The following is a 5,388-nucleotide window of genomic DNA, read 5'->3' on the forward strand; positions in this document are numbered from 1 at the left end:
AAAATTTTAAACTCATGGAGCCATATGGAGGGTGGCTTGTTTCTAGGGAAAACTGCACTGGATTCCATGCAAATGGCATCCCAAGGTGCTCTGCATTGGGGCACTGGGGACTTACTCGGGGTGATGAGAGCTACAGACTGACTGGTGTTGATGGGGAACCAGAATATGTTACCCAACCAAGCCTGGAGTAGCCAAAGACAGCAAGTGTGGGCCAAAGGAGGCTTCCCAGAGTTCCTAAGTTAAGTCTTCAAGAACGTGTTGTGGGCACTGTTCTATTTAAAATGGATAACCAGCAACGAATTACTGTGTAGCATGGGGAACTCCACTTAATTATATGACCACCTGGATGGGAGGGGTATTTTGGGGACCAGGATACCTGAATACATATGGTTGAGTCCCTTTACTATACACCTGAAACTCAGAATATTGTTTATCAGCTATACTCCCATACAAAATAAAGTTTTGTTTTTTTGTTTTTTTTTTAAGAAAGTACAGATTGTGAGGACACAGGAGGACAACTAGCATTCTCTGCAGATAAAACAAAGAGCAGGAGAGAGAAGGAAAGAAATAGGGATATAGGAGAACTATACATTCTTTTTTATTTCTAAAAATTTTATTGAAGTATAGCTGATCTTCAGTGCTGCATTTAGTTCTACTGCACAGCAATGTGACTCAGTTATACAAAAACAGAAATATATATTCTTTTTCTCAATCTTTTTCATGTGGTTTATGACTGGATATTTAATATATTTCCTTTTGCTCTTCAGTAGGACTTTGTTGTTTATCATTCCTCTGTGTCCCCAACTCTCAATCCTCCCATCCCCCACACCCTTCCTCATGGCTACCTCATGTCTTGGTCCTTTTTGGTTGTGGATGAACTCTCATATATCCTGCTAATGAGAAAATCCCTTGATACTTACCAAAAGAGGGAAATAAAACCAAGAATTGTGCTGGGTCTGGATATCTGTGGGAGTCGAATGTAAGGGCTCAGGCTGACTGGTGCGTGTCTCTGACTCCCCCAGGATTCTAGAGGCCACTGCTATACCACCTTTAAAGAGAACGCAGTGAGGACATCTAGAGAGACCTGGATCCTAGGTGACATCTTTCTGAGGCTGTATTTCTCAGTCTTTGATTGAGGAAATGACAGGATTGGCCTGGCACCAGCAGTATAATTTCTTGGAGTGGTTCAGGAATCAGTAAGGCCGCTCCGAGCAAACACTAAATCACACTTAGGGTACTCCTGCCCAGGATGCTGGTGAACTGTATTTGATGTTCTGCACACCCTATTACAATAAAGAGTAAAGGGTTTCACTCATAATGGTGCTGAAACAAACAGGTGCCTCTGTTTGTGTCTTGGAGGTGTACAATGATCAGGAAGGATCTAGAACAAAGTCTGAATCACAGTTGAGAGGAGCCCACCTCCACCTGGCTTCAAGGAAAGGGGAGACTCATTGAAATGATTCTGGAAATCCAGGACACAATACTCAGAGCTAATACAAAGATCTCAGTGACTGGACCCAAGAAATCAGAAGTAATCAGTTCTCTATTTCATACCCTCATTCTTTCATTCCTTCTTCTTTGATGATCTTACCCTGAAAACTTTCTTCCTAAAGCTTCTACACCTAGTGAGGGAGTCCAAGCTACCTGCCCTAGGGTTTTAAATCCCAAAAGCATCTCCAAAAATGAAAGAAAAGATTGAAGACATCAGAGTTCAAGGGTGTTCTCTGAATGACCCACCTCAGATCGCATGTACAGTCCTAGATCACCCATCCTGGCAGGGCCATGGGGCTTGGCTTTACATGGTCTGTGGCCCTGACCCAGCAGCACACATGATTGTCAATTTCCTCCAGAACTAGATGACTGAAGCTGGGGAGAGGCAGCCTCAAAGAAAGCGACTAGGAGATAGTCTAGGCCATGGAAGAGTTTATGATGACCCACCAACTCCACCACCTCTTCATTCAGAGGAATCATAAGGGGTAATGAAATAGACTCTCTTCATCCCATTACAGGTGAACTTATCCCTGGGCTTCTCCTCCAAGGGAGTTTGGGTGAGGTACTTCACGGAGAGCTGGTTCCCGTTTGTACCACACCCAGTCACCAGGTCTCTGCCACATATGCCTGCTCTGTCCTTTGCAGTCCTACTTGGTAAGTGATGGCCCCAGTCGATCCCTGAGCTATCTCCCTCCTCCAGGGCACACAATGCCCCTTCCTTGGCCTCCAATGCTGCTGGGGAGAATGCAACGCATGTATCAGGAGACCCAGGGTACACAGAGCCTTCAGCCTTTCTGAGATTCTCCTTGGATGGGCCTACAAACTGCTTTCTTGGAGCTGCCATGGTTAGGCACTTTTGCAGTGGAGTTCTTTCCACCTGGAAGCCCTCAGTAGATGCCTCAGCTGAGACAGCAGGGATCAGAGGTTGATTTCCTTTCAGATTGACTGTTTGATCTCCTTGTTGTATAAGGGATTCTCAAGAATCTTCTCAAGCACCATAGTTCAAAAGCTCAATTGTTTGGCATTCACCATTTCTTATGGTCCAGATCACACATCTGTACATGATCACTGGAAAAACTATAGCTTTGATACTATAGACCTCTGTAGCAAAGTGAGTCTCTGCTTTTTAATACACTGTGCAGGCTTTTCATAGCCCTTGTTCCTTCCAAGGAGCAAATGTCTTTTAATTTTGTGGCTGCAGTCAAGGTCCATAGTGATTTTGGAGCCCCAGAAAATAAAATCTGCCACTGTTTCCACTTTTCCCTCATCTATGTGCCATGAAGTGGTGGGACTGGACGCCATGAATGTTGAGCACCTTTTAGTGAATAGTTTTTTGAACGTTGAGTTTAAGCTAGTTTTTTCATCTTGTCTCATCATCGAGAGACTCTTTAGTTCTTCTTTGCTTTCTGCTATTAGGGTAGTGTAATTTTCATATCTGTGAATGTTGGTACTTCTCCCAGCAACCTTGATTCCAGCTTGTGATTTATCCAGACCAGCATATCGAATGATTTATCATACATATAAGTTAAATAACCAGAGTGGTAATGGATACCTTGTCATGCTCCTTTCCCAATTTTAAATCTTTCAGTTGTTCCATGTCTGATTCTAACTGCTGCTTTTTGACCTACATACAGAGTTGTTAGGAGAAAGGTAAGGTGATCTGGTATTCCTATTTACTTAAGAATTTTCCACAGTTTGTTGTGGTCCACACAGTGAAAGGATTTAGCATAGTCAGTGAAGCAGATGGAAATGTTTTTCTGGGATTACCTTGCTTTCTCCATGATCCAATGGATGTTGGCAATTTGACCTCTGGTTCCTCAAACCAGTTTGTATATCTAGAAGTTCTCAGTTCATGTACTGTTGAAACTCACCTTGAAGGATATTGAGCATTACCTTGCTAGCAAGTGAGATGAGCACAATGGCATGATAGGTTGAACATTCTTTGGAATTGCCTTTCTTTTATATTGGAATGAAAACTGACCTTTTCCAGCACTGTGGCCACTGATGAGTTTTCCAAATTTACTGACATATTGAATGCAGCACTTCTACAGCCTCATTATTTAGGAATTTTAAACAGCTCAGCTGGAATTCCATAGCTTTTCTTGTAGTGATGCTTCCCAAAACCCACTTGATTTTATACTCTAGTATATCTGGCTTTATGTGAGTGATCCCAGCATCATACCTATCCCGGTCATTATGAACATTTTTGTATAGTTCTTCTGTGCGTTCTTGCCACCTCTTCTTAATCTCATCTGCTTCTGTTAGGTCTTTGATTTTCTGTGCTTTATTGTGCCCATCTTTGCATGAAGTGTTCCTCTGGTATCTCCACTTTTCTTGAAGAGATATGTACTCTTTACAATTCTTTTTGTTTTCCTCTAAATCTTGCACTACTCACTTATGAAGCCTTTCTTATCTCTCCTTGCTATTCTCTGGAAGTCTGCATTCCATTGAGTGTATCGTTCCCTTTCTCCTTTGCCTTTCACTTCTCTTATTTTCTCAGGTATTTTTAAGGCTGCCTCAGGCCACCACTTTGCCTTCTCATATTTGTTTTCTTGAGGATGGTTTTGATGACCACCTCCTGTACAATGTTACAAACTTCCATCCATAGGTCTTCAGGATACCAGACCTTAGGTATTGAATCTATTTTTCATCTCCACTATATAATCATAAGTGATTTGATTTGGGTGATAGTTGAATGTTCTGGTGGTTTTCCTTACTTTCTTCACTTTAAACATGAATATTGTTTGCTTCTGCCTAAGCATTGCTTCCGTATCACCACCCACCACTCCCAGTGGGTGTAGAGCAAAAACACACAATTTGAGGACTATTACCCTGGGTTTGTGCTTGGCTTTTCACATGCTTAGCTGTGTGAGCTTGATCAAGTCTCTTAACCTCAGTTGTCTCATCTGGAAAATGGGCACCATGATGATAATTCCACCTTCTAGATTGCATGTGTGCCTGCAAAGAGCAAGTGGCCCTGAGAGGGCTTTCTGGGTTCCTGAGTCTGGAACAAATATGAATTATTCTGCCACCTGGGGAGAAGGAAATCTTCTGTTTAGAGATTATGGCTGGCATCCCCAAGGCTAAATATTGATTCAAGCCAAATGACATCTATCTCTGAACCCTGACCCAGAACTCTGACTGAGCTGATGCTTCTGTTTTCTGGGCTCCCACAAGAGCTAGTGATTACTGGCTCAGATTACTCCTTTCCTCAGCCTTACCAGTCAGGCTTTCCTTGTCAACTACTTCTCCCCTGAAATCACACTGCAAGGAAAGTCATAAAGGCTTTTGGCCTCTTGTCAGTTTCCCACATCTCCAGGGTACCAACAAGTAGCTGTTATGGTTACTTGTCATAGCAACAACTATGGCAACCTGTACTGTCCAATCTAAGCCTGTTAAATGAACCTGTCCCCATTTGGCCTCTGATGTTTAAATTACCTATAGTTGCCTTAGTAAACTTCCTATGTTTGATGCTTAATGTCGAAATATGTGTGTACCTCATCTAGTTTTCTTTCCCAAACTTAATTCCAACCATGCAATTAAGTAACCAAACATTTAGTCATCTAACTACCCACAGGAATTGACAAAAGCAAACCAACCATCATGCATTTTTTGCTTGCCCCAAAACACCATTGAAGTGATCTGCTGAAACAATGTGATACATTGGCATGTCCACTCCAGAAGGGACATCTGGATTTGTTTTCCATCTAATACAGAATGTCTACCATAAGCCTGGCCCTCCAGCAGCTGGTCACCTAATTTTTGCAGACTCAGCCCACTCCAGATCCTTTCCACATCCCTCAGTATAATCTAGAGAACAGATGCAGTCAAAGTTCTCAATCCTGCAGAAAATAGTTTTTTTTGTTTTTTTTAGAAAACAATACTTGGTAACACATT

At 42.2% G+C, this 5,388-nt stretch overlaps 1 pseudogene; it reads left to right on the top strand.

The window, feature by feature from the left end:
• Positions 1–1,172, top strand: part of LOC104983229 — a 9,119-nt pseudogene extending 7,947 nt beyond the window's left edge.
• The last annotated feature ends 4,216 nt before the right edge of the window (positions 1,173–5,388 follow it).

Source organism: Bison bison, unplaced genomic scaffold (genome assembly GCF_000754665.1).
Source record: "Bison bison bison isolate TAMUID 2011002044 unplaced genomic scaffold, Bison_UMD1.0 scf7180017862121, whole genome shotgun sequence".
Lineage (NCBI taxonomy): Eukaryota > Metazoa > Chordata > Mammalia > Artiodactyla > Bovidae > Bison > Bison bison.